The following is a 6,000-nucleotide window of genomic DNA, read 5'->3' as shown; positions in this document are numbered from 1 at the left end:
TACCCATGTTGGTCGAGTGATATTTAAGAGCGAGCTTCGTAGACCTCTCTTCCGCTTGTGGCCTATGGACAATACGATCATAAATCACACTGATATGACCAATTTAATGTGTTATATATTGAAAATAATAATAATAATAATAATAATAATAATAATAATAATAATAATAATAATAATAATTAATAAATAAATAAATAAATAATACGTTCGTTCAAAGATTAGAAAACTGTATTTATGTTGAATCATGTAATCTTGAATTCATTTTTGTCAACATAGTGTGCGAACTGGGGGAACAATTCAGTGAGACATAATACGACGATCTAACGCGAGGAAAACTGACAGCGAATGAAATGAGAGAATCTTTTAGTACCAAGATGTTTCCATCTGGCAGGAATACGAGGTTCACATTGTTAACAAAAACCAAAGCAACAAATAACAGATTTCTTGATAAAGGTTTCTCTAAGGTGGTCACTCCCTCTGGCATTTGACCCACCTCGCCATTTACGTGACCGTATTTACGAGTCTTGAGAGAGTAAGCGCCGATGGGCGGTTCAGCATGGGGTATTAGTGATCGTATGAGTCAGATTGCACATTCAGTGATCTTTTCCTCAAGGCCATATTAGGGTTTGAGACCCCTGCTCTAGGTCATATTAGGGTTTCCAAGGAATCATTCTTTTGACATGTTGAAGTCGTGAAACGGGATTTATTGGCAAACATTCTGACATCACTTCCTTCAATGAGCAAAAGGAACCACGTGCATGGATAAAGGCTTTCATTTAAATGTGTATTCATGTTTTTGTGCAGCTGATTTTAATCACAATAAGATATTTAAAACATTAATTTATTTTACTTTGTTTTCCTAGTTTTGTTATAGTTATTTAAGATTGAATTGCCAACGAACCAGCTTACCCACAGCTATATCTTCAAAAAATCAACAAATGGTGGAATTAAAAAATCGTGCAAGAAATTTCTTCTTTGTTACAATTAATATACAGAATTTTGTTTTGCAAAGGTTTGCAGGAGCACAAGGAAAAAGTTTGATCCCGAGATGACTTGTAACAAGCTGCAGATGAATGATGATAAAACTGAGGTCATTCTGATCACAACACAAAGACTTTCTCATTCACATCCTTTACCTCAAACAATAAATATCAGCAACGCCAACATTAAATTCACACAATCAGGACGAAACCTAGGTGTTACTCTGGACAGTACTCTCACATTGCACCAACATGTCATGAACATATGCAAATCTGCATATCTTGAGCTGAGACGCATCAGCTCAATTCGCAAATATCTTTCAGTTGATGCCACTAAAACACTTGTGTGTTTATTAGTACTTTCAAGACTGGACTATTGTAACTCAATTCTGTCTGGTTCATCTCAATATCTACTCCAGAAACTTAAAAAAAGTTCAAAACACAGCTGCTCGGATCATACTTAGACCACGATCAGAACACACCTCCCCGCTGCTCTGTACCCTACACTGGCTATCCATTGGATCCAGAATCAAACACAAAATTTGTTCTCTGTGCTACATTTCACTGTCGGACTCTAGTCCAACATACCTATCTGACCTCACCCATGTGTTCACACCAGCAAGATACTTACGCTCCTCTTCTGACAATCGTATACTCATTATTCCCACTATGAAAACAAAGTCATATGGACAGCGTTCTTTTGCATACCAGGGCCCAGCAACGTGGAATGACTTGCCCACTGAACTTAGACACAAAGACACAGTGATCCCATTCAGGAGTGCTCTCAAAACTCACTTATTTCGACTGCAAGAACAAACTTAAAGACCTAATAATGTTTCCTACCTGAAACATTCTCAGCATGTTTTTTATTTTTTAATGTTTTTCTAATTTCGTGTTGTTTGTTTTTGTAATAATATTATTATGTTTCTTATCTTATAGGTGTTGTCTAATGTTGTAAAGCGCTTAGAGCTTCTAAAGATTAGGCGCTATACAAAGTACTCATTATTATTATTGTTATTATTATTATTATTATTATTATTATTATTATTATTATTATTATCATTATTATTATTATTATTATTATTATTATTATTATTATTATTATTATTATTATTATTACTATTATTATTATTATTATTATTATTATTATTATTATTATTATTATTGTAAGGATGCAAATTTATGTCGATCTATGAAGAACACATTAACTAGGGCCAGAGAACAATTAATTAGATTTATGGGGACATGTGCTTGTTAAATCGCTAAACTGCAATAATTTCTAATGTCTGTGTCGGGAGAGAAAGTGATTCTTACTTAAGCCTAGAAAAGGGAAAGTTAACATCGATTTTAGATCGGAACTGTCAGATTTGAAATTGACCAGAATCAGTTATTTTGAAATCTAGAAGTCATGCTGACCTCAATTTTTTACGCCTAGTTATAAAAGGCTGTATATATATATATATATATATATATATATATATATATATATATATATATATATATATATATATATATATATATATATATATATATATATATATATATATATATATATATATATATATATATATATATATATATATATATATATATATATATATATATATAATCCTGATTGGTTCTCATACGAAATTTCTTAGGTTTAACTTGCCCCATCAAAAAATCTAATCAGTCTGCATTTTTCCCGTAAGAGTGAAAATATAAGGGACTCCGAGATTGAATTTAGAAGAAATTCTCTCGTAAAACATCTATCCCGGATATCGGGAAAGTCGACGGACACAATTCGGTGGTAGAAGCGAACAAAGCTTGAAAGCACAAGGTAGTTGCGTCAATATCATGCAATTCGTTGATACCAATATAATGATTTGCATGAATTTATTTGCTTATATTTGCATGAATTGATTTGTTTAAATCCGTAGATCAATTCTCTTAAAATGAGTATAATTGTGTTTGAGTTCATCTATCTGAATTCGTACAATGATCTTTTTTATATAAGTCTGACGAATTCTTTTAATTTGTTGTCTTGATTGTTATAGGAATCTAAGAATTTCATGCATTACTTTAGCTGATATGAGATACGAGAATCCGCATGAATTCATCGATCTTAGATGATTTCAAGTATGATGAATACTCGAAGGTGTGTATTCGCTGGGGAAAAAACGTAGTTAAGTCATATAATGAATTTCATTCATTCGTTTATGTAATTGAGACGAGAACGGAACTGTCATGCCTCGTGTAATGTTAACGGGAATCAGTGATGAAATAGCCATTAGGAAGTATATTAATCTTGTGAAACTAGGTTTGTTTATGGCCTGCAATGTTTAGCTTGTCCAGATAGCCATTGGTATCTGTTTGAATTCCGATAGAACTATATCTGACATAACGAGAGGTTAGTAATGATCTATTCCCAGTAGGATATCTGACAGAAGATTTAGGTTGTTTCTCTGTTTATTTTGAAAGGGGAAATAGCTCCACTGACGTATCCACGTACCTACAGATCCAAGTATCTACGTATCTACGTACTTACGTATCCACCTACCCACACAAAGTTTGAGGGTCGAAAAGAGGCGAGACAGTAGGGAGGTTGGAGAAGTGAGGAACAACCACAGTGAAGTTGGAGTGGACTGGAAATCAGCAGGTTATGAAGTTGTACAAGGCAATGACTTCGATTGTTCACTCGATTCTATAATGGACAAGTTCTATCATTTAAAATAGATTGGCTATATATATAAATATATTTGTGTTTGAAATTCAGTGAAAGATTTATTTAAAAAAGAAGTGTATCTTCCTAATGTAATGTATTATCACAGTTGTTTATGTAACTGATTAAAGTGTTGTTGTCTTTTTCATGTACGGGGGCTGGTGTCATTCTGTTATATATATCTGCTCAAATCTATGTTTATTCCACCTACAAGTTTCACACTTAATATTAATATTTACTCGATTCGGGCAATAACACCGAGGACGATCATCTCCGCGATAACAAGTACCTAATAAAGCGGACACCTTGCAAGAATAGTAGTTGTAGCAGTAGTAATAGTAGTAACAGTATAGTAGTAGCAACAGTAACAGTAGTAACAGTGATAGCAGTAGTAACAGTAATAGTAGTAGCAGTTTTGGATGAATATGTTCTTGCGATAGTAATAGTAACATTAATAGTAGTAACAGTAACCGTATTAGTAATAGTAATAGTAGTAGTAACAGTAATAGTAGTAACAGTAACAGTAGTAGTAATATTAACAGTAGTAGTGGTAGTAACAGCAATAGTAGTAGAATCAGTAATAGTAGTAGTAACAGTAATAGTAGTAACAGTAACAGTAGTAGTAATAGTAATAGTAGTAATAACAATAATAGTGGTAGTAACAGTAATAGCAATAGTAATATTATAGAAGTAGTAACAGCATCATTAGTAGTAACAACAATAGTAGTAGTAATAGTAGTAGTAACAGTTATAGTAGTAGTAATAGTCATAATAGTAGTAACAGTAAAAGTAGTAGTAGCACTAATAGTAGTAGAGGAAAGACAAATACTTCCCTTGCAAAATGTCTTGGTATTTGAAAATAAAGTGTCCAGGTTGTAGAGTTGGTACTGTTTAGGTGACGAGAATAATAATCGTTGCAGATAAAGGGGATGATACTAAAAAGTAAAATAAGATCGACTCCAAGCAACTTTACGCATACCAAATTCAACAATGTGACTTAGACGAATGCGCAGAATTTCTATCGAGAAAACAGTGAAATTTTTATGCCACTTGGATCAGTGTCAAAACACAGCCACTTACAGAATTATATAAACTCCCAAGTTTTACGACACCCAGGATTAAATTCAGCTGACAAGAGAATGAATCATTGTCAATTTAACTGAGTCAAAGAAAAAAACCTTTCATAAAACTTGGTAAGGGCACACCGCAAGTTGCCACTAAACTGTCATTGATTGCCCACAGCTGCGGTAGGAGATGTATTTATTGAACAATTTCCTTCGTGTCAATATGGTTGAATGGCTCAAAAGGCAGTTTGCTGTCATTTAACTTGATGATATTATTAAAGGACCTCAAATGGAGCAGATAATTCCATCATGGGTTTAGGAGTGTCGACTATATCTCAATATATTGGTGCCCAAAACTTTAGTATATTCCCTTTTTCGTTGCATTCCCGGGCACAAATGCCAGAGAATTAGACATTCTCTTTAAATAGTTCTATGTTGTAATTTTAAGAGAATAATAACAATATTTAAAATTACGTTCCTTTAGCAGAATCCATTTATAGCTTTCTGTGAAACTCCTAAACTTTTTATGATGTAAATCGCGTGATATTTAATTATTCATTCATTATTGAATTTAAAAAGTATATAAGGTATTATATAAAACTTAATATTCCCGAAAATAATACAATCATCAAAATACGTTGTCAAGTGAGAGTTCCTTTGTAATTAATGCGCTTTCATGATGTTATGACACAGTCAGTTCGTCGGTTCGGTTGTACTTAACTATAAATGCAACAGGGTATGGACAATCTAGCGACATCTAACTGTATCTCATGATAATATTCAGTGGGGTATGAAAAACGCATGTATGTCATTTTTGCATGCATATTCCTTGTGCCTGTGATGTTTTAAAATGAGAACATAACCTACAGATTTCATTACTAAATATACAAAAGTGTCTTTGGTCAGTTGGTCTTGAAAATAGGCCACTGCGACCTACTTTCGCCGATATTTCATTAGAATTCGTCAGGCGTCACATAGAATTTCGCACGGGCAATACGCGTGCACGTAATATACAGTGCATTATTATGTATCTACTCACCAGAGTTTGGGCGGTACTTTGCCAAAGCATTTAGGATCGTTGGATGTAAATAAATTATATATGAAATTGCTATTTTGCTCACCGAAAATCCCAAATGGTCATAATGAAAATATCCAGAGATCCTTTTTCTTAATCAGGTCAAACGTACTTGATATATCTGGCCAGGTTCTTAAGAGTATATGTCGGACTTAAGACGCAAGTCCAAGGAACAGATAA

This window comes from Sinohyriopsis cumingii, chromosome 15 (assembly GCF_028554795.1).
Source record: "Sinohyriopsis cumingii isolate HCF-2022 chromosome 15, ASM2855479v2, whole genome shotgun sequence".
In the NCBI taxonomy this organism is placed as follows: domain Eukaryota; kingdom Metazoa; phylum Mollusca; class Bivalvia; order Unionida; family Unionidae; genus Sinohyriopsis; species Sinohyriopsis cumingii.
The sequence above is the reverse complement of the archived record's forward strand: the minus strand, read 5'-3'. Positions refer to the sequence as shown.